We start from the raw sequence: 25,664 nt of genomic DNA, 5'->3' as shown, positions 1-25,664 counted from the left end.
TTTTACAGCCCTTGGCAGTATATGTGGACCAATTTTTACAACCCTTGGTGCTGAATACCACTAGCTATGTTCGTGATACTACTGATTTTCTTCTGAAGATTAAGGATCTTGTAGTTCCTGACGGTGAAGTTTGGTTAGTAACCCTTGATATTCAGTCGCTGTATACAGTAATACCACACAGTGATGGCATTGATGCTATTAGGCGACATTTGATTGAAGCAGCTCACAAACAACCTCCTATTGAATTTTTGACCAGCCTGGTGGAACTGGTTTTGAAGCAGAACTATTTTTTGTACGGTTCTACATTTTTTGCCCAAGTAAATGGCACGGCCATGGGGTCTAATTTGGCGCCGGCATATGCCAATTTATATATGGCCATATATGAGCGTAATTATATCTTTCGCCAATTTGGACATAAATGTTTAATATACGTTAGATTTATTGATGATGTTTTTTTGCTGTGGCCTGGCACTGGGGACGAAGTAACTAAGATGGTTGAAACGCTTAATGCGTTAGATGAACCAATTAGGTTTACTGTTAACATGGATCTACACTCTGTAGACTTTTTAGACGTAACTGTGTGGAGGGAGGGTCCTCGACTATGTACCACTTTGTTCCGTAAGCAGACGGATAGGAACACATTGCTACAGGCTACGAGCCAACATCCTCCCACTCTGAAGGAAAGTCTACCGATTTCCCAGTTCCTGAGGGTACTCAGAATTAATTCCTCTAATGAACTTGCTCAGCTACAGATTGATGAGATGAAGTCCAGGTTTATGCAACGAGGGTACTCACCTAACACACTTGAGAGATGTATCAAGAAAGCATATCATCGGTATAATCATCCAAAAGATAAAGTACCTAAGAAGGCTACTGATAATAGGATGATACATGTGAGCACATATGATCATACCTCACAGATTACCAAGAAGATATATGAAAAGAATTGGCCACTTTTAACTACTGATCCAAGTTTGAAATTACGTGGTATTAAACCCCCGATGTGTGCATATAAACGAGGTCCCAATCTGCGACAACTTTTGATGCGTCCTACTTTGCAACCAAATGTGGGACCATCGAGTTGGTTGCGCTCTGGAAGGACCGGATGCTTTAAGTGCAAGGGGTGTACCACATGCAATTCTATGGTCAGTGGTAAGGACTTTCGCCATCCACATAATGGCACCAAAATTTCCATCAAACATAATGTGACGTGTACCAGTGCTTTTGTGGTCTATATAATTATCTGCCCCTGCGGACTCTACTATACAGGGATGACTAAGAGATCCTTTAGGGATAGGATGGCAAACCACAGATATTCCATCAGACAAGCCATTGAATTGGGCAATACTGACAAACCAGTTGCTAAACATTTTCTTCTTGCTAATCATCAAGTAGCTGCATTACGTTGTATGGTCATTGACCACGTTCCTGAACCCATACGGGGTGGAGATCGTATTCTAACTTTAAAAAAGTGTGAAGCAAGGTGGATTCATAGACTGGACACCATAACTCCACGCGGGCTTAATGAGAACAATCCACTTAACATATTCATTCATTAAGTAGTATAGAATAGAGGTCAATTATTGACCCCTTTCCCTAGAGGCACAGGGTTACTGTTTATATTATTGTTTGTTTTATTGGTATATTGGTTTGGTGTTGGTGACAGTGATCACCATATATTGAAATTTTAATCTGGGGGTACTATTGGGTGTATTGTTTCTGCCGGGTCCTCTTCTGTAGCATCATCTTTGATTATGTGCTATGCTATTAGGTTTAATGGTTTCATGTTTGATCCCCACATCTTATCGGTGATATTCTGCCGAGGGATTTTGGGATTGATAATACCTTTGTTATGATATAGATATTGATAAGCTGATTAATCCTAATGTACTGTCTATATATCTGCAGCCTATGAGCAGTGTTATTACCCTGTCTTTGTATTTCAGTTTTTTATTGATACAGTCTGATATCATGTGATTTGCTGATAAGGAGCCCATATGATATTGAGTTAATCCTCTCAATGTGAAGTAATTACTATGCTTGTAATCTGCTTTATATATACTATGCAAACTATTGGATTGCGACATATTTTGTATACCATATCAGACATGTATGATATCAAGGCAGTTTAACATCTGGGTCACATTGCGATATAGGTGTGAACCCTAATCTAATTTGGGTCTAGTTATTGTGGGGAGCAGCATGGAGCGCAATCTAGACTTATACGTCTTTTTAGCATTTCCGGGCTTTGTAATCTTTAGTTGTATGTGGTTACCCTGGCTACGAATAGCAAGTATGACACGCTCTAATGCGCGGTTAGCACATCACTAAAATGTGCGCCGCGCTACCATGGTTACCGGTGACGCGTATGGATTTAACTCTGTAGCCATGGTAACGCGCGATACGGATGACGTATTTCTGGTAACTCCGGACGCGCGGCGCAGCGTTCACAGCTGTCTCCTGTGTTTGAATAATGATACCTATCTCGGTGATATGCATTTTGATTCTTGCTTGCTCTGTGAGTCCAGGATGTTATATTATATACATAACGGGGGGTTTTTGAATCACACTGCAGGTATCCTATTTGGGTTGATTACATTGTTGATTGATATTTGATGGGCTATATAAGGGGACCCGGCAGGCAGTGTCAGTATGTGTGTAATTGGCATGCTGTTTGGATGTCTCCATTGATTGTCCTGAGAAAGGCCCTAGGGGCCGAAACGTCGACACACTATTGGTGATTATAATGTATCAATAAACCTTTATACTCTTATGGACTGGTGAGTGCCCTCTGTTGGATTTTCCAACACACCTGGTATATGTGAAACCCTTTCGGGGTTATCATGAGCAGCACCCCATGGTGATGATTTTTTGGACGTGAGTGCGGACATTTCTATGGATATATATATATATATAACAAGAATTACTCTCCCACTGCGCTATTTCAAATAAAACACTAAAATTAATTAATTATATGGCTGCCTGTATCCTCTAAGTTCCCTGTTAGGAGGAACTAAATGTGTGAAAATATGAAACGCAATAGAGGAGATGGCGCCAAGGGAGTTATATCAACGCCCTACCTAAAAACGGACCCTTACAGTACTCTCCGGATAAATTACGTCAGATAACAAATACTAACATAAAAATTTATTAAAACATATAAACCCGACACAAATGTTCATAAGTATACAGAGTTGATACATTTACATTTGTCGCACAATTTGAACAATCAGTTTGTAGTGATGAGGAAAAAGCGTAGATATATCACTACGATTTCCTCCTTCTCCTTATTGTAGATTCGGAGGTAACATCAGATAATAGATAGATAAATAACCCAACGCGTTTCGTCTTGTTCCAAGACTTCATCAGGGGTAAAATCTACTATTGTAGAATAATAAGTCAAAACAAATACATAGCAATAAGCATCTTACACTCACATATAACATGACATATTGGTATCAAAAGAACATGACATAGCAACATGAGGAGGAAAACAGAATAAATAACATGAAGAAAGAGGAAAAAAGAGAACCAAAAAGCACAGGTTGTGAAAAACATACCTCTTCATTTCAGAACATATTGTCAGCACATAAAAGTTCATTCAAAGATGTATGAACAACGTTTCAATATTTCAATGGGACTTGATTGATACAGCGAGGACCATACCTAATTAAAAAACGTTTAATAACCTTTATTAATTAAAGGACACTTTTTGTTCAATTAGGCAGAGATTGGGATTAATCCAATGGAACGGCACATACCTCATATATCATCAGCTTGAGTCTGACATTCAGATATTCGAATATGGGGAAGATTCATATGTGTATAGAATCTAACTGGTTCACAAGCATAAGGAACCTAATAAATTGATTAATTGGGTATTAATTATAAGAACACCTACGAGTTCATAAATAGACCCCTATCTTATTTTGACACCCATAATTATAATAATTCTGGTATCATTAATGTCTGATCACTAATGAACAGATCTCCTGACTAACCCGTGTGGTTTCTATATATGATACAGAACAAAGCCACAGAATTGGCTAAAACAAACACCAATGTTACCACTATACAACGATCCTCTACTAAATGATCTGATTATAACCAGCCATTTCTTCATATTTGGAAAACCCAGGACTAATTGTATTAACCATCAGTATAGTGAACCCACATGATATGTTTATGAGGGAAACCCATCCTTTATGGACGGTATCACTGATCTATGATCGAATAATTCAAAGAAATTACTCAAAGTGCTACCCACAGGGGGTGTAGTTCATTAGTGCCAATCATTAAAGAAATCTCTATAATATAGCACATACCTCGTCGGTCAGCAGCTTGAACCTGACACTCAGACACTCAGAGACTCAGGAGTGAAGGCAATTCAAATGGGTATAATGTCTAACCAATTTAGAACACGTGGTAGACCTGGTAAATTAACTGGGTTGATATCAATTAGACCATCTATTAAAGTACCAGTATGGTACAAAGAGTTCCCACCCCATGGAGAAACAAATACTCCTTTCACTTAGTAAGGGGAAGATCTATTAACTATAAAAAATTATATAAGTGAGTGTATAACTCATACAACTTAGTTTCATATTCATGAATAAATCTGTCATATTTATATAGTGAATATATATAATTAGTGCATATCATATACTCTTTAAAAAATTACATTTATAAATGATTAGTGGTTAACCAGTCAATAAAATACATATAGTTGGTACAAAGTGTATACTAATAAATGGGACCACTTTCAAAGTTGATAATATACTATTGTAAAATCAAAAACAAAACCTTACCCTCCAGTAGTGCAGTGCTGACAGCCAAGTCTCTGTATAATGAGGCATTGGACCTGATAACCACCCTTTATAAAGGGAAAAGTGATTACATCACTTCCCTTGCAAAGTGATTGGTGCTCTATATATATGTGCTCCATTTACTATATTAGAATGGAGATTACTTAACCAAAAGTGCATAGATTTATAATTTTCAAATAATCAAGCTAAGTGTATTAGCGGTATTATTATGAGAATAACTCCTTAGGAGGAAATACCTAATTGATTAATATTACCCATAATGCTTTTCACTGTCTCTCTGGTTACTATTTAGGGAAACCAAACCTGGCTAAATGCCAGGAATGATGTTGGACACACCCCATCTCATTTAACTCAGTTTCATGTCCTACATATTAGACTGATCCCCTGTGGGTAATTCCCCTTGATCGTATTGCATGACGCTGGAGCGATAATAAATAAATAAATAAATAAATAAAATAAAGAAAATAAATAAATAAATAAAAGTAAAAATAAAAATGGAAATAAAAACAAAAAAAACAAAAAAACAAAAAATAAATAATAAATAATAATAATAAAAATAAATAATAATAAAAAAATATTAAAAAATAAATAAATAAATAAAAGAACTAAAATAAAAAATAAATAAAAAATATATATAAAATATAACAATAAAAATAAAAAAATATATATAGAAATAAACATAAACCTAAAAATAAGAATATTGATGAAAAAATGATAAATAATAAACGAAGAAATAAATAAATATAATAAAAGTAAAAATAAGTTATAAACAAATATGTCTGATCTTTATATAAATAAATTAAGTCCTTGTATGGTTAAACATGTACATGAGTGTATAAAGTGTATAAACTACAGCTCCCAGCAGCTCTTGCTGCTGAGAGCTCCTGGCAGCAAAGGCTGCTGGGAGCTGTAGTTTATGCAGAGTTTTTTTATTGTAGCATGGTGCAGTGTTGGACGGACACCGGCATCAGGAACAGTGGATGCCGCTGCTGCCTGCTATGCATCACTGTAGGTGAGCAACTGAATGGAGGGAATGGGGGGAATACAGGTGAAGACAGATAAAAAAATAATAATAAAAAAACACACACACACACACACATATATATATATATATATATATATATACATTCAGTAAATAGGAGCACTCACCAGTCTTCATAATGTTTCTTATTTTTATTGTTAGCACCAAGACATCAATCAAGGGGTGTAATCGACGTTTCGGTTCCAAATGGAACCTCTGTCAAGATCCATTTGGAACCGAAACGTCGATTACACCCCTTGATTGATGTCTTGCTGCTAACAATAAAAATAATAAATATTATGAAGACTGGTGAGTGCTCCTATTTACTGAATGTATATTGGTACTGATGGATCTGGAGGATTTATCAGTTTCTGGAAGTCACCCCAGCATATGTGGATAAGGCCAGAGTGTGGACTGTTCTTTGAATATATATATATATATAAAGTTCTTGCGTGGACCGGCACTCCCGCTGCTGGAAAAAGTGTGCCCCGGTGCCCTCTGGTACAAATGAGTTAGACGAGAGGCGGTAAAGCAATCAGCGGCACTCAGGGTCTTGTTGTAGCAAACAGATGTATTAAAGAATCACTGCATGAAAACCAACGTTTCGGGACAAACACGTCCCTTTGTCAAGGTGAATAACAGTTATTCACCTTGACAAAGGGACGTGTTTGTCCCGAAACGTTGGTTTTCATGCAGTGATTCTTTAATACATCTGTTTGCTACAACAAGACCCTGAGTGCCGCTGATTGCTTTACCGCCTCTCGTCTATATATATATATATATATATATATATGTAGTATTAGTGTAATTGGCGCCTTGGGGTTGTTATAACAGATAAAAAAATAATAATAAAAGAACACACACATATATATATATATATATATATATGTAGTATTAGTGTAATTGGCGCCTTGGGGTTGTTATAACAGATAAAAAAATAATAATAAAAGAACACACACACATATATATATATATATATATATATATATATATGTAGTATTAGTGTAATTGGCGCCTTGGGGTTGTTATTACACCCCTATTTTTGTGACAGAATGACCTAATGTCAAATAAAATCTTGTTTAGGAAAACAAACAATATGTTCCAATACGCAAAATGTATAAAAATGTATAAAAGATCATCTGATACTGTGTTGATATAACTGTCCAGAAAATATTTCACCCACCACTAACATTCAGTGGTGGTCAACATGAGAGCAGATGTACAAATATTTCTTTTGCGAACTCCTCCTTCAAGGATTGGAAGTTGGAGGTCAGATCACAACAAATTTGATAAGCCAGCGCGTTTCGTCTCTCACAGAGACTTCATCAGGGGTACATCTTATTTGAGTAATTAGCCTCAAACAATCAATGTATTCATTTGCTCTGGGATATTAACATCGGTAAAAAGTGGATCATCCACTATGAGTACATAGCCAATAATGCCTGGCCAATCAGGAGGGATTAAAGTGTGGAAATTATGGAATCAAAAACCCACTGTAGATTCATACAATTCACAACCTGATCAATCTTAAAAATCGGCATGTGGTACTCAAAGAATCAAAATCAGTAGTAGCACTCAATGGTTTTTTACCAATAGTGTGCTGTGCTGTGTGTCCCAGTATCACATATACCCCTTTCACATCCCCCAAATAACCCGGTAAGTAATGTCCTTTTTGACATTGCCAAAATAAGGGTGTGTAAACTTTTGTTCAGGGTCATTTGGGTAGTTTCTGTTGTCATTATGATTTAAAAAGAGTAAACACAGTTGTTTGATAATAAATGGCTTCACCCAACCACTAACCATGAGTGAAAGAAAAGTTTGTGAGTTATCATTCATATTCTCTGACAAATGGCCAGAAAATCACAAATTCTGCTAGGGTATGTAAACTTATGAGTACAACTGTATATATATATATATATATATATATATAGATAGATAGATAGATAGATAGATAGATAGAGATATATATATATATATATATATATATATATATATATATGCAATAAATGGAGTGTCCAAGGGAGCTATAAGAGATATTTACCTCATATATTTCTGATACCTGTCACCAAATTATGACCACAAATAGTTAAAACTTCAATGTATTCATGTATTAACACTGAACAATAAACCGCAATTAGTACAGTTGCCGCGTCAATGTCATATGAATGATACATCTACATTAAAAACAAACAAATAACTTCAAAACCATAAGTGGTATGATATTTTGTACATATAGTTTCTTAATCCAATGGTGTCTCCAAATCAATGGATGTCTGATGATCTCACATCCGTAATTAACCCCTTACTTACATATATTGGCACTCAATAAATCACAAATAAATACCTAGGTGCTGCAGTCCATTCACATATGCAGTGAACATGTAAATCCCAAAGAAAAAAGGATGGCACTCACAGGATTTTTGCTAAGCGTGTATTCTCCAATGATAAATTCTCTTTAAGATTCCATCAACGTTTCAGTGTTTTTTTTTTTTTTTTGTCACTTCTTTTGTCTACATGCATCCTGATGACGGTGTACTAACACCGTAACGTTGATGGAATCTTAAAGAGAATTTATCATTGGAGAATACACGCTTTGCAAAAATCCTGTGAGTGCCGTCCTTTTTTCTTTGGGATTTATATATATATATATATATATATATCTAGCAAAAAAATGTGAAGAGGGGGCGCTTCATAGTGTAAAACCGTTTTATTCAAAAAACTCTCAGACACAGACAGTACTTTGAGATGTCAAGACTCGTACCGCAAATAAACCAGGGTGGGCTGGTTACCACATGATACATTCAATATAACTCCCGGCATACCCCGAACCTCATCTCGTGAATCCCTGGACTCCTATCTCCCACGTCTGGCCGCCAACAGCGGTGATCGCGGGTCGGATCACTGGACCACTTGCTTCGGGACGGAGACAACCGGAGAGTGATGACGTCGGAACAGCTCCGCCCTAACGCAATTTGTCACAGACTTCGTCAGAGACCGCCCTCTGACGAAGTCTGTGACGAAACGCGTTAGGGCGGAGCTGTTCCGACGTCATCACTCTCCGGTTGTCTCCGTCCCGAAGCAAGTGGTCCAGTGATCCGACCCGCGATCACCGCTGTTGGCGGCCAGACGTGGGAGATAGGAGTCCAGGGATCCACGAGACGAGGTTCGGGGTATGCCGGGAGTTATATTGAATGTATCACGTGGTAACCAGCCCACCCTGGTTTATTTGCGGTACGAGTCTTGACATCTCAAAGTACTGTCTGTGTCTGAGAGTTTTTTGAATAAAACGGTTTTACACTATGAAGCGCCCCCTCTTCACATTTTTTTGCTAGATCCATTCACCCGAGGAGTTCCGGGGACACAGAACGAGGGAGAGCTGCAGTCCAGGAAAATTTAATGAGGACTTTTAGTGATCAGCATATTAGGAGAAAATATATCATACCTATTGTGGCCACAGATGTGGATCTAATTCATTTAATCAATTACAAGTGAATGAGCGCTGAGTCCACATTCTATCTGTATTTATATATATATATATCTATATATATATCTATATATATATATATATATATACACACACACACAGACACACAGAATGTGAGGGCAGATAAGAACCACAAGGCCTATCAAGTCTGCCCGCTAGGGTATTAGGGTAAGGAGTTATGGTAATAGGGATAGGGTATTAGGGTTGTTTTAGGGGTGAGGGTATTAGGGTTAGTTTAGAGATGGGGTTAGGGTATTAGGGATAGGATATTAGGGTTGGTTTATCAGTTTGGCTAAGGTATTGGGGCTGTAACTGTCTCTTTAATTCCTTTAGTCAGTAGATATAACTGTTGAGACTGGAGGATCCCTACTCTTACAATATAGTTGGGTGAGTTGGTATAGCCAATCAGCATTCGGCACCCATCTATTCTATGGCTCGTGGGTAACCCCACTATCTACCTCCATTGACTCCCCCTATCACTGTTACACAGCGGGCGTTCCACCAATTCACATGTCACTGTTACAGCTTTATCAAGGTCACGCAGATCAGAAGAGGCGCCCGATCTGCCCGTCTGAGAGCACAGGGGGTGCTCTGGGAGACTGGAGCAGCATCGGCAGGCCCTTACCCAAACTTTATTCTGGTGCCTGCCAATGCCTGATCCTCTTCACAGCATTCAGACATGTGACATTGGGACAAAATAAGCCCCTTTCATGGTGTGTGAATTGGGACAGGTGGGAGAGACGCTATTCTGCCCCTGCTTACCCCTCCCTACACACAGTCTGATACTTATTGTCACACACATGTTGGCCTGTATGACTGCTGCTAATGTCTGTACTATGACATCATAATGGTCCTATGAATGAAATGCCAGCGGAGCACACTAGGGTTTATCCCGTCTCGTGGCAGTCCCTAGAGCGGGAAGCATTTGTCGGTGCTCCTGGCATTTGTTCTTATTTACCTTATTGGTGATATTATAGAGTCTGCAGGCTATCTACGTCTACATAGTAGCGTCATTTATATTTACTTAATAGTAAATTTCATCGGAGAGGAGAGCGAAGGAGGAGGAAGGAAGGAGAAGGGAGCAGCCATGGACTGCTGCTTCCCATTTGGCCTGTGCTGGCCATTTAAAAAGCGGAAGGTAAGAGCGCTGTCATTTTTATTTGTACTTTGTTGTTTGTACAGTTATGGTGTTTTGTGGATTTTATAAGGGATGGGACTCACCTGAAAGTGGGCGTGTCAGGGAATAGAAGGAGGTTTTGTCCCAGTGGAGTAGGCCTAAATGTCAGGAGGTGTTTCTGCCCAAAACTGACTAGGCTAAGAGGCTATTTATTATTATTTACAGTATTGCTGGTTCTCAGTGGCCGCAAAACATAGATATTATACAGTAGTGTGTGTGAGGGCAGCCTCAGGAGATTGTAATGGTGGAAGCCTGACTAGGGTGTTTGCATATAACTGAGAGAATTATTTATTTAGAATTTCTATTTCATCTTCATTTAATTAAGGAGAAGCTGATCAAAAATGAGGTGCCCCCAGCCCAGGAGATGCCCAAACAGGTACCACACCCTGGGAGGCAGGAGACCACACCACCCGCAGAGAGGGATGAGCCGAAACAAGACCAGGCAAGACTGGTGCTCTCTGCACCCCGTGCAAAGCAAGCACCCCCTCCACCTCGGGCAAGACAGGCACCTCCTGCACCCCGGGAGAGAAAAGTGCCCCCACCACCTCGGGCAAGAAAAGGTCCAACATCTCGCCCAAGACAGGTGCCCCCACCACCTCGGGCATGTCAGCCACCTCCCCCACCACGGGTAAGACAGGCACCTCCGCCTCCCCGGGCAAGGCAGGCACCCCTGCCATAGAGGCATTTATCAATGTCATAGTCACCTAAGAGGCATGCCTTAACTATCATCAGAGGCATGCGAGCCTCACCACCATCAGAGGCAAGCGCCCTCACCACCATCAGAGGCATGCGCCCTCAATACCATCAGAGGTATGCGCCCTCACCACCATCAGAGGCATGCGCCCTCAATACCATCAGAGGTATGCACCCTCACCACCATCAGAAGGATGCGCCCTCACCACCACCATCGGAGAGGCACACACCTACACCACCATTGGAGAAATGCCTGCAGACACAATTTTTTTTTAAATAAAATACTTGTTGCATAATGATACTACTCTCTCCGTTTTTTATTCCCCCCCCCCCCCCCCCCCTTCACTGGAGTGTCTATATGCTGAATGAATCTTTGGGAGCATCATTAAATGGGTCAGATAAGCATGTATTCATTATTTCCCAGCATGGGGACACACACAGCTTTCATATTGGATATTAAGATGCGTTTGGGGGGTGTTATAAGTAACCAGCCTTATAACCGATTGCCAGGACTGTGATCTTATGACCAATTACATACACCCCACGTGTTCTTTCCTATAACTTCGCCTTTGTGTCTGGTTTTTATGTCAGACTTTACAATGCATCAGATTTACACGCACACATATCTATGACCTGATGGTTCGTGTGGGCATTATACAAGGGTGAAGCCCTATAAACTGTTCATATATATATATATATATATATATATATATATTTTATAATGTGTGCAACTTGGACAGGACGCCCACCTATACATATATACATACATGTATATATACATATATATATATATATATATTTATTAGTGATGAGCGGGTTCGGTTCCTCGGGATCCAAACTCCCCCGAACTTCATCCATTTTACACGGTTCCGAGGCAGACTCGAATCTTCCCGCCTTGCTCGGTTAACCCGAGCACGCCCGAACGTAATCATCCCGCTGTCGGATTCTCGCGAGATTCGTATTCTATATAAGGAGCCGCACGTCGCCGCCATTTTCACTCGTGCTTTGGAGATGATAGCGAGAGGACGTGGCTGCGTTCTCTCAGTTTCTGTGTTCAGTGTGCTGCAAATATCTGTGCTCAGTGTGCTGCAAATATCTGTGCTCAGTGTGCGGAAAATATCTACGTTCTCTGCCTGAAAAATGCTCCATATCTGTGCTGCATTGTAGTATATAGTAGGAGGACAGTGCAGAATTTTGCTGTGACCACCAGTATATATATATATATATATATATATATATATATAGCAGTACGGTACAATAGTCCATTGCTCTACCTCTGTGTCATCAAGTATACTATGCATCCATACCTGTGCTGCATTTTAGTTGTGCGCAGTATATAGTAGGAGGACAGTGCAGAATTTTGCTGACCACCAGTATATATATAGCAGTACGGTACAGTAGTCCACTGCTCTACCTCTGTGTCGTCAAGTATACTATGCATCCATACCTGTGCTGCATTTTAGTTGTGCGCAGTATATAGTAGGAGGACAGTGCAGAATTTTGCTGACCACCAGTATATATATATAGCAGTACGGTACAGTAGTCCACTGCTCTACCTCTGTGCTGTCAAGTATACTATGCATCCATACCTGTGCTGTATTTTAGTTGTGCGCAGTATATAGTAGGAGGACAGTGCAGAATTTTGCTGACCACCAGTATATATATAGCAGTACGGTACAGTAGTCCACTGCTCTACCTCTGTGTCGTCAAGTATACTATGCATCCATACCTGTGCTGCATTTTAGTTGTGCGCAGTACATAGTAGGAGGATAGTGCAGAATTTTGCTGACCACCAGTATATATATATAGCAGTACGGTACAGTAGTCCACTGCTCTACCTTTGTGTCGTCAATTATACTATGCATCCATACCTGTGCTGCAGTTTAGTTGTGCGCAGTATATAGTAGGAGGACAGTGCAGAATTTTGCTGACCACCAGTATATATATAGCAGTACGGTACAGTAGTCCACTGCTCTACCTCTGTGTCGTCAAGTATACTATGCATCCATACCTGTGCTGCATTTTAGTTGTGCGCAGTATATAGTAGGAGGACAGTGCAGAATTTTGCTGACCACCAGTATATATATAGCAGTACAGTACAGTAGTCCACTGCTCTACCTCTGTGTCGTCAAGTATACTACAAAAGTTCAGTAAAATGACCGGTGCACATCACTAATATATATATATATATATATATATATCCCTCCACTGGCGGCACTCCAAGGTTAAGGTAAAGATGACACAAGTCGGCTGTTTAGGGCTGTCATGTGGAAGGCACCGGGTGTAGTAATTAATCCACGTCAGCGGAGTGCCGGAGTTGGAGAAATATATATATATATATATATATATATAGCAACACAATTTTTGAGAGGCACTCCTCGGCTTTGTAAATAATTTCCACAGCTACAACTGCATGCTTTCAACGTTTCTAGAGATGTGCACCGGAAATTTTTCGGGTTTTGTGTTTTAGTTTTGGATTTGGACGCGTTTTGGCAAAACCTCCCTGAAAATTTTTTGTCGGATTCGGGTGTGTTTTGGATTCGGGTGTTTTTTTACAAAAAAACCCTCAAAAACAACTTAAATCATAGAATTTGGGGGTCATTTTGATCCCATAGTATTATTAACCTCAATAACCATAATTTACACTCATTTTCAGTCTATTCTGAACACCTCACACCTCACAATATTATTTTTAGTCCTAAAATTTGCACCGAGGTCGCTGGATGGCTAAGCTAAGCGACACAAGTGGCCGACACAAACACCTGGCCCATCTAGGAGTGGCACTGCAGTGTCAAGCAGGATGGCACTTCAAAAAAATAGTCCCCAAACAGCACATGATGCAAAGAAAAAAAGAGGCGCACCAAGGTCGCTGTGTGACTAAGCTAAGCGACACAAGTGGCCGACACAAACACCTGGCTCATCTAGGAGTGGCACTGCAGTGTCAGACAGGATGGCACTTCAAAAAAATAGTCCCCAAACAGCACATGATGCAAAGAAAAAAAGAGGCGCACCAAGGTCGCTGTGTGACTAAGCTAAGCGACACAAGTAGCCGACACAAACACCTGGCCCATCTAGGAGTGGCACTGCAGTGTCAGACAGGATGGCAGATTTAAAAAATAGTCCCCAAACAGCACATGATGCAAAGAAAAAAAGAGGTGCAATGAGGTAGCTGTGTGACTAAGCTAAGCGACACAAGTGGCCGACACAAACACCAGGCCCATCTAGGAGTGGCACTGCAGTGTCAGACAGGATGGCAGATTTAAAAAATAGTCCCCAAACCGCACATAATGCAAAGAAAAAAAGAGGTGCAATGAGGTAGCTGTGTGACTAAGCTAAGCGACCCAAGTGGCCGACACATACACCTGGCCCATCTAGGAGTGGCACTGCAGTGTCAGACAGGATGGCAGATTTAAAAAATAGTCCCCAAACAGCACATGATGCAAAGAAAAAAAGAGGTGCAATGAGGTAGCTGTGTGACTAAGCTAAGCGACCCAAGTGGCCGACACAAACACCTGGCCCATCTAGGAGTGGCACTGCAGTTTTCTAGCGAGAGGATGAGTGCTTCCATCCTCATGTGAATCTGAACCACTAGCCATGAACATATGCCAAGGACTCAGCCATTCCTTGCCACTCCGTGTCGTAAATGGCATATTGGCAAGTTTACGCTTCTCATCAGACGCTTTTAATTTTGATTTTTGGGTCATTTAACTGAACTTTTGTTTTTTGGATTTTACATGCTCTCTACTATGACATTGGGCATCGGCCTTGGCAGATGACGTTGATGGAATTTCATCGTCTCGGCCATGACTAGTGGCAGCAGCTTCAGCACGAGGTGGAAGTGGATCTTGATCTTTCCCTATTTTAACCTCCACATTTTTGTTCTCCATTTTTTAATGTGTGTAATTATATGCCAGTATCAATAGCAATGGCCTACTACTATATATACTGCGCACAACTGAAATGCACCACAGGTATGGATGGATAGTATACTTGACGACACTGAGGTAGGTAGAGCAGTGGCCTTCCGTACCGTACTGCTATATATACTGGTGGTCACTGTCCGCAAAACTCTGCACGGTACTCCTCCTATATAATACTGCTGGTCCCCAGTCCCCACAATAAAGCAGTGTGAGCACAGATATATGCAGCACACTGAGCACAGATATGGAGCGTTTTTCAGGCAGACAACGGATAAAACTGGTGGTCACTGATCAGCAAAACTCTGCACTGTACTCCTCCTATATAATACAGCTGCTCCCCAGTCCCCACATTTAAGCAATAAGCACAAATATTTGCAGCAACATTAATAAACGGAGAGGACGCCAGCCACGTCCTCTCCCTAACATTTCCAATGCACGAGTGAAAATGGCGGCGACGCGCGGCTCCTTATATAGAATCCGAATCTCGCGAGAATCCGACAGCGGGATGATGACGTTCGGGAGAATCCGAGTATGCCTCGGACCCGTGTAAAATGGGTGAAGTTCGGGGGGGTTCCGATTCCGAGGAACCGAACCCGCTCATCACTAAACGTTTCAGGTGCACTTTATTAGCACCTTTCGATCCTGACGAAAGGTGCTAATAAAGTGCACCTGGCTGAAACGTTGAAAGCATGCAGTTGTAGCTGTGGAAATTATTTACAAAGCCGAGGAGTGCCTCTCAAAACTTACTGTTTTATGGAGTGCCGGTCAAAATTGCTGGATTATATATATATATATATATATATATATATATATATATATATATATATAAGAAATATGGAGTTTCCAAGGGAGCTATAAGAGATATTTACTTCTTATATATTTCCGATACCTGTCACCAAATTATGACCACAAATAGTTAAAACTTCAATGTATTCATGTATTAACACTGAACAATAAACCGCAATTAGTACAGTTGCCACGTTAATGTCATATGAATGATACATCCACATTAAAAACAAACAAAAAACTTCAAAACCATAAGTGGTATGATATTTTGTACATATAGGGGGTCATTCCGAGTTGTTCGCTCGGTAAAAATCTTCGCATCGCAGCGATTTTCCGCTTAATGCGCATGCGCAATGTTCGCACTGCGACTGCGCCAAGTAAATTTGCTATGCAGTTAGGAATTTTACTCACGGCTTTTTCATCGTTCTGGCGATCGTAATCTGATTGACAGGAAATGGGTGTTACTGGGCGGAAACAGGCCGTTTTATGGGCGTGTGGGAAAAAACGCTACCGTTTCCGGAAAAAACGCAGGAGTGGCCGGAGAAACGGAGGAGTGTCTGGGCGAACGCTGGGTGTGTTTGTGACGTCAAACCAGGAACGACAAGCACTGAACTGATCGCAGATGCCGAGTAAGTCTGAAGCTACTCAGAAACTGCTACGAGGTGTGTAATCGCAGTATTGCGAATACATCGTTCGCAATTTTAAGATGCTAAGATTCACTCCCAGTAGGCGGCGGCTTAGCGTGAGCAAATCTGCTAAAATCCGTTTGCGAGCGAACAACTCGGAATGACCCCCATAGTTTCTTAATCCAATGGTGTCTCCAAATCAATGGATGTCTGATGATCTCACATCCGTAATAGACCCCTTACTTACTTAAAGTAATATTTCTAAATATGGTTGCCTATGTCTATATATATATATATATATATACTGTATATATACAGACACACAGAATGTGAGGGCGGATAAGAACCACAAGGCCTATCAAGTCTGCCCGCTAGGGTATTAAGGTTAGGGGTTATGGTAATAGGAATAGGGTATTAGGGTTGTTTTAGCGGTTTGGGTTAGGGGTGAGGGTATTAGGGTTAGTTTGGGATTGGGGTTAGGGTATTAGGGATAGGATATCAGGGCTGGTTTATCAGTTTGGCTAAGGTATTGGGGCTAGGGGTTATGATTAGGTAGAAAGACTCAGCTATAACTGTAACTGTCTCTTTATTCCTTTAGTCAGTAGATATAATGGGTGGTCTTCAGTATGCCGGCTGTCGGGATCCCGGCGCACAGTATACCGGCGCCGGAATCCCGACAGCCGGCATACCGACACTTATTCTCCCTCGTGGGGGTCCACGACCCCCCTGGACGGAAAATAAAATAGCGTGGCGCGTGTAGCCACCGTGCTCGCAAGGGGCTAATTTGTGCTTGCCACACTGTCGGTATGCCGGCGGTCGGCCTCCCGGCGCCGGTATGCTGGTCGTCGGGAGCCCGACCGCCGGCATACCATACTACACCCGATATAACTGTTGAGTCCGGAGTATACCTACTCTTACAATATAGTTGGGTGAGTTGGTATAGCCAATCAGCATTCGGCACCCATCTATTCTATGGCTCGTGGGTAACCCCACTATCTACCTCCATTGACTCCCCCTAACACACAGTAACCTATCACTGTTACACAGCGGGCGTTCCACCAATTCACATGTCACTGTTACAGCTTTATCAAGGTCACGCATATCAGAAGAGGCGCCCGCTCTGCCCGTCTGAGAGCACAGGGGGTGCCCTGGGAGACTGGAGCAGCATCGGCAGACACTTACCCAAACTTTATTCTGGTGCCTGCCAATGACTGATCCTCTTCACAGCATTCAGACATGTGACATTGGGATAAAATAAGCCCCTTTCATGGTGTGTGAATTGGAACAGGTGGGAGAGACGCTATTCTGCCCCTGCTTACCCCTCCCTACACACAGTCTGATACTTTATGTCATACACATATTGGCCTGTATGACTGCTGCTAATGTCTGTACTATGACATCATAATGGTCCTATGAATGAAATGCCAGCGCAGAACACTAGGGTTTATCCCGTCTCGTGGCAGCCCCTAGAGCGGGAAGCATTTGTTGGTGCTCCTGGCATTTGTTCTTATTTACCTTATTGGTGATATTATAGAGTCTGCAGGCTATCTACGTCTACATAGTAGCGTCATTTCTATTTACTTAATAGTAAATTTCATCAGAGAGGAGAGCGAAGGAGGAGGAAGGAAGGAGAAGGGAGCAGCCATGGACTGCTGCTTCCCATTTGGCCTGTGCTGGCCATTTAAAAAGCGGAAGGTAGGAGCGCTGTCATTTTTATTTGTACTTTGTTGTTTGTACAGTTATGGTGTTTTGTGGATTTTATAAGGGATGGGACTCACCTGAAAGTGGGCGTGTCAGGGAATAGAAGGAGGTTCTGTCCCAGTGGAGTAGGCCTAAATGTCAGGAGGTGTTTCTGCCCAAAACTGACTAAGCTAAGAGGCTATTTATTATTATTTACAGTATTGCTGGTTCTCAGTGGCCGCAAAACATAGATATTATACAGTAGTGTGTGTGAGGGCAGCCTCAGGAGATTGTAATGGTGGAAGCCTGACTAGGATGTTTGCATATAACTGAGAGAATTATTTATTTAGAATTTCTATTTCATCTTCATTTAATTAAGGAGAAACTGATCAAAAATGAGGTGCCTCCAGCCCAGGAGATGCCCAAACAGGTACCACACCCTGGGAGGCAGGAGACCACACCACCCGCAGAGAGGGATGAGCCGAAACAAGACCAGGCAAGACTGGTGCCCTCTGCACCCCGTGCAAAGCAAACACCCCCTCCACCTCGAGCAAGACAGGCACCTCCTGCACCCCGGGAGAGAAAAGTGCCCCCACCACCTCGGGCAAGAAAAGGTCCATCATCTCGCCCAAGACAGGTGCCCCCACCACCTCGGGCACGTCAGCCACCTCCCCCACCCCGGGTAAGACAGGCACCTCCACCTCCCCGGGCAAGGCAGGCACCCCTGCCATAGAGGCATTTATCAATGTCATAGTCACCTAAGAGGCATGCCTTAACTATCATCAGAGGCATGCGAGCCTCACCACCATCAGAGGCAAGCGCCCTCACCACCATCAGAGGCATGCGCCCTCAATACCATTAGAGGTATGCGCCCTCACCACCATCAGAGGCATGCGCCCTCAATACCATCAGAGGCATGCACCCTCACCACCATCAGAAGGATGCGCCCTCACCACCACCATCGGAGAGGCACACACCTCCACCACCATCGGAGAAATGCCTGCAGACACAATTTTTTTTTAAATAAAATACTTGTTGCATAATGATACTACTCTATCTGTTTTTTATCCCCCCCCCACCCCTTTCACTGGAGTGTCTATATGCTGAATGAATCTTTGGGAGCATCATTAAATGGGTCAGATAAGCATGTATTCATTATTTCCCAGCATGGGGACACACACAGCTTTCATATTGGAAATTAAGATGCGTTTGGGGGGTGTTACAGGTAACCAGCCATATAACCGATTGCCAGGACTGTGATCTTATGACCAATTACATACACCCCTCGTGTGCTTTCCTATAACTACGCCTTTGTGTCTGGTTTTTATGTCAGACTTTACAATGCATCAGATTTACACGCACACATATCTATGACCCGATGGTTCGTGTGGGCATTATACAAGGGTGAAGCCCTATAAACTGTTTATATATATATATATATATATATATATATTAGAGATGAGCGCCTGAAATTTTTCGGGTTTTGTGTTTTGGTTTTGGGTTCGGTTCCGCGGCCGTGTTTTGGGTTCGAACGCGTTTTGGCAAAACCTCACCGAATTTTTTTTGTCGGATTCGGGTGTGTTTTGGATTCGGGTGTTTTTTTCAAAAAACACTAAAAAACAGCTTAAATCATAGAATTTGGGGGTCATTTTGATCCCAAAGTATTATTAACCTCAAAAACCATAATTTACACTCATTTTCAGTCTATTCTGAATACCTCACACCTCACAATATTATTTTTAGTCCTAAAATTTGCACCGAGGTCGCTGTGTGAGTAAGATAAGCGACCCTAGTGGCCGACACAAACACCGGGCCCATCTAGGAGTGGCACTGCAGTGTCACGCAGGATGTCCCTTCCAAAAAACCCTCCCCAAACAGCACATGACGCAAAGAAAAAAAGAGGCGCAATGAGGTAGCTGTGTGAGTAAGATTAGCGACCCTAGTGGCCGACACAAACACCGGGCCCATCTAGGAGTGGCACTGCAGTGTCACGCAGGATGTCCCTTCCAAAAAACCTGAACCACTAGCCATGAACATAGGCCAGGGCCTCAGCCGTTCCTTGCCACTCCGTGTGGTAAATGGCATATTGGCAAGTTTACGCTTCTCCTCCGACAATTTTATTTTAGGTTTTGGAGTCCTTTTTTTACTGATATTTGGTGTTTTGGATTTGACATGCTCTGTACTATGACATTGGGCATCGGCCTTGGCAGACGACGTTGCTGGCATTTCATCGTCTCGGCCATGACTAGTGGCAGCAGCTTCAGCACGAGGTGGAAGTGGATCTTGATCTTTCCCTAATTTTGGAACCTCAACATTTTTGTTCTCCATATTTTAATAGGCACAACTAAAAGGCACCTCAGGTAAACAATGGAGATGGATGGATTGGATACTAGTATACAATTATGGACGGGCTGCCGAGTGCCGACACAGAGGTAGCCACAGCCGTGAACTACCGCACTGTACTGTGTCTGCTGCTAATATATAGACTGGTTGATAAAGAGATAGTATACTCGTAACTAGTATGTATGTATAAAGAAAGAAAAAAAAACCACGGTTAGGTGGTATATACAATTATGGACGGGCTGCCGAGTGCCGACACAGAGGTAGCCACAGCCGTGAACTACCGCACTGTACTGTGTCTGCTGCTAATATATAGACTGGTTGATAAAGAGATAGTATACTCGTAACTAGTATGTATGTATAAAGAAAGAAAAAAAAACCACGGTTAGGTCACTGGTATATACAATTATGGACGGGCTGCCGAGTGCCGACACAGAGGTAGCCACAGCCGTGAACTACCGCACTGTACTGTGTCTGCTGCTAATATATAGACTGGTTGATAAAGAGATAGTATACTCGTAACTAGTATGTATGTATAAAGAAAGAAAAAAAAACCACGGTTAGGTGGTATATACAATTATGGACGGGCTGCCGAGTGCCGACACAGAGGTAGCCACAGCCGTGAACTACCGCACTGTACTGTGTCTGCTGCTAATATATAGACTGGTTGATAAAGAGATAGTATACTCGTAACTAGTATGTATGTATTAAGAAAGAAAAAAAAACCACGGTTAGGTGGTATATACAATTATGGACGGGCTGCCGAGTGCCGACACAGAGGTAGCCACAGCCGTGAACTACCGCACTGTACTGTGTCTGCTGCTAATATATAGACTGGTTGATAAAGAGATAGTATACTCGTAACTAGTATGTATGTATAAAGAAAGAAAAAAAAACCACGGTTAGGTGGTATATACAATTATGGACGGGCTGCCGAGTGCCGACACAGAGGTAGCCACAGCCGTGAACTACCGCACTGTACTGTGTCTGCTGCTAATATATAGACTGGTTGATAAAGAGATAGTATACTCGTAACTAGTATGTATGTATAAAGAAAGAAAAAAAAACCACGGTTAGGTGGTATATACAATTATGGACGGGCTGCCGAGTGCCGACACAGAGGTAGCCACAGCCGTGAACTACCGCACTGTACTGTGTCTGCTGCTAATATATAGACTGGTTGATAAAGAGATAGTATACTCGTAACTAGTATGTATGTATAAAGAAAGAAAAAAAAACCACGGTTAGGTGGTATATACAATTATGGACGGGCTGCCGAGTGCCGACACAGAGGTAGCCACAGCCGTGAACTACCGCACTGTACTGTGTCTGCTGCTAATATATAGACTGGTTGATAAAGAGATAGTATACTCGTAACTAGTATGTATGTATAAAGAAAGAAAAAAAAACCACGGTTAGGTGGTATATACAATTATGGACGGGCTGCCGAGTGCCGACACAGAGGTAGCCACAGCCGTGAACTACCGCACTGTACTGTGTCTGCTGCTAATATATAGACTGGTTGATAAAGAGATAGTATACTCGTAACTAGTATGTATGTATAAAGAAAGAAAAAAAAACCACGGTTAGGTCACTGGTATATACAATTATGGACGGGCTGCCGAGTGCCGACACAGAGGTAGCCACAGCCGTGAACTACCGCACTGTACTGTGTCTGCTGCTAATATATAGACTGGTTGATAAAGAGATAGTATACTCGTAACTAGTATGTATGTATAAAGAAAGAAAAAAAAACCACGGTTAGGTCACTGGTATATACAATTATGGACGGGCTGCCGAGTGCCGACACAGAGGTAGCCACAGCCGTGAACTACCGCACTGTACTGTGTCTGCTGCTAATATATAGACTGGTTGATAAAGAGATAGTATACTCGTAACTAGTATGTATGTATAAAGAAAGAAAAAAAAACCACGGTTAGGTGGTATATACAATTATGGACGGGCTGCCGAGTGCCGACACAGAGGTAGCCACAGCCGTGAACTACCGCACTGTACTGTGTCTGCTGCTAATATATAGACTGGTTGATAAAGAGATAGTATACTCGTAACTAGTATGTATGTATAAAGAAAAAAAAAAAAACCACGGTTAGGTCACTGGTATATACAATTATGGACGGGCTGCCGAGTGCCGACACAGAGGTAGCCACAGCCGTGAACTACCGCACTGTACTGTGTCTGCTGCTAATATAGACTGGTTGATAAAGAGATAGTATACTACTAATATTATATACTGGTGGTCAGGTCACTGGTCATTAGTCACACTGGCAGTGGCACTCCTGCAGCAAAAGTGTGCACTGTTTAATTTTAATATAATATTATGTACTCCTGGCTCCTGCTATAACCTATAACTGGCACTGCAGTAGTGCTCCCCAGTCTCCCCCACAATTATAAGCTGTGTGAGCTGAGCAGTCAGACAGATATATAATATATATAGATGATGCAGCACACTGGCCTGAGCCTGAGCAGTGCACACAGATATGGTATGTGACTGAGTCACTGTGTGCTGTGTATCGCTTTTTTCAGGCAGAGAACGGATTATAAATAAAAGTGGTGGTCACTGGTCACTATCAGCAAAACTCTGCACTGTACACTACTGAGTACTCCTAATGCTCCCCAAAATTAGTAAATCAAGTGTCTAAACGGAGAGGACGCCAGCCACGTCCTCTCCCTATCAATCTCAATGCACGTGTGAAAATGGCGGCGACGCGCGGCTCCTTATATAGAATCCGAGTCTCGCGATAGAATCCGAGCCTCGCGAGAATCCGACAGCGTCATGATGACGTTCGGGCGCGCTCGGGTTAACCGAGCAAGGCGGGAAGATCCGAGTCGCTCGGACCCGTGAAAAAAAACATGAAGTTCTGGCGGGTTCGGATTCAGAGAAACCGAACCCGCTCATCTCTAATATATATATATATATATATATATATATATATATTATAATGTGTGCAATTTGGACAGGATGCCCACCCCGGAAGACTAGCGTGGAATCATAGCTCAAAACCAGATACTATGGATGGTGCATTATTACTAGAGATGTGCACCGGAAATGTTTTTTGTTTTGTGTTTTGGTTTTGGATTCGGTTCCGCGGCCGTGTTTTGGAGTCGGACGCGTTTTGGAAAAACCTCCCTGAAATTTTTTTGTCGTATTCGGGACGGGTGTGTTTTGGATTCGGGTGTTTTTTTTCAAAACTCCCTCAAAAACAGCTTAAATCATAGAATTTGGGGGTAATTTTGATCCTATAGTATTATTAACCTCAATAACCATAATTTCCACTAATTTCCAGTCTATTCTGAACACCTCACACCTCACAATATTATTTTTAGTCCTAAAATTTGCACCAAGGTCGCTGGATGACTAAGCTAAGCGACCCAAGTGGCCGACACAAACACCTGGCCCATCTAAGAGTGGCACTGCAGTGTCAGAGAGGATGGCACTTAAAAACATTGTCCCCAAACAGCACATGATGCAAAGAAAAAAAGAGGTGCACCAAGGTCGCTGGATGGCGGTCGCTGGATGGCTAAGCTAAGCGACACAAACACCTCAATATCACAGGAATTATTCGTTCTAATCAATGGTATTATTGGTCCAAATCACTGGAAGAAAATGACAAAATCACTAGAATGAAAAGCCATTATCACAGGAATTATTCGTTCTAATCAATGGTATTATTGGTCCAAATCTCTGGAAGAAAATGACAAAATCACTGGAAATAAATGGCAGTAATGTCGGGAATTATATCAAATGGCAGTACCACTGGACATATACGGAAGTGTCAGACATGATGGCACTTTTAAAAAAACCTTTTTTTTATATGACAGGGACAAACCCACTGTCCTAACAATTGGCAGGGCTGATTAAACAAACAGCAAGGGGGAAACTCCTGAATCCATTTCCTAACCCTGGGTAATAATTTTTATTACCCGGGATATAATTATAATCACTAAGGCTCCCCTGTAGTGATGTAGATGAGATCCCCCCCCCCCCAGTGGACCCCCACATGGGAGTCCTTCTGCATCACGCTGAGGACGCTAAGGGAGTAGAATCCAATCTCTGAACCCGTGCACCTGTAGAGGGTGCAGACTTTCTGCTCTTTCTTTGGCCTAGCCTCGTGCAGAAGTAGGCCCTCCCGAATTTTCTCGATCTGGCAGCCCAAGGGGACTGCATCAGAGAAGCAGAGTTACGTCTTCTCACAGGTGGTGCTGTGGAAGGATTTGTATTCAGAGTGTTCCCAAGCGGTGTCTCACCTGCGAAGGGGAGGTACCTTTTTGGATTTGGCGTCTGCGTTCCATTGGCGGATCCAGAGACCTCTGCGAGCCACTACTGCCATGGAGGACGCTCTAGAATTCGTCAGCCCAATGTCCCTCATGGCTTTCACCATGAATTTAGCCGAATCCTTTCTGTGACCTAGAATCAAGACAACATCGTCCCTATGGATTGTATCAAGGTCTTCTATTAAATTGTCTGACCATTTTAACATAGCCCTAGCTACCGAAGTGCATGCAATAGTGGGCCTAAGGGCGGCTCCAGTAGCCGTTGACAATGCTAAATTCCCTTGTCGTATAAACAACCCTTTATGAAGTCTAAGAACACTGTACGCTGTTTACTTAAGAAGTACCGTAATGGTACGCTAGTTGCGTAACGATCGCTCAGCCGTAGGCGAGACGCTCAAGCGTCACGTTCGCTCACGGCCCAGTGATCACAGGACACGTTATTGGCTATGACTAGAGTAATGATTCGCTATGGCGTAGCGGACGCTCGAGACCACGAGGAGATCACCAGCGGCGCAGACGCTCACAACGCTATACCTTTATGTCTAAACCTTATACCAATGAAATACACGGAATACCTTAATGTGAATACAGGGTGTAAGTGCAACCTTGTGTAACCTGACTAACTACAAAGCTGCTTGAGCGTCACCGACGCTCAAGTGAACACTTAACACTATAGAAAATACACAGATACTGGTTTAGGTTCCAAAGCCTATTAACTGTATTATATCTAATATACTTGTAAAAGGGGATAACAGTACAAATGATACACTACAATATAACAGAGACTTCCTAACCACAGAACTAAACAATACTATCTA

At 42.1% G+C, this 25,664-nt stretch overlaps 1 long non-coding RNA gene across 1 annotated transcript; it reads right to left on the bottom strand.

Moving 5' to 3' along the window:
• Nucleotides 1-3,132: 3,132 nt before the first annotated feature.
• On the bottom strand, nt 3,133-3,852 carry LOC135058221 (uncharacterized). The gene is made up of 3 exons (XR_010244687.1): nt 3,762-3,852; nt 3,561-3,666; nt 3,133-3,378 (listed from the first exon to the last, which is right to left on the bottom strand). It is a non-coding gene; the product is annotated as an uncharacterized LOC135058221 (long non-coding RNA).
• Between the last annotated feature and the right edge of the window lie 21,812 nt (nt 3,853-25,664).

This window comes from Pseudophryne corroboree, chromosome 3, assembly GCF_028390025.1.
Source record: "Pseudophryne corroboree isolate aPseCor3 chromosome 3, aPseCor3.hap2, whole genome shotgun sequence".
NCBI lineage: Eukaryota > Metazoa > Chordata > Amphibia > Anura > Myobatrachidae > Pseudophryne > Pseudophryne corroboree.
This window is presented reverse-complemented; position numbering and strand designations above follow the sequence as displayed.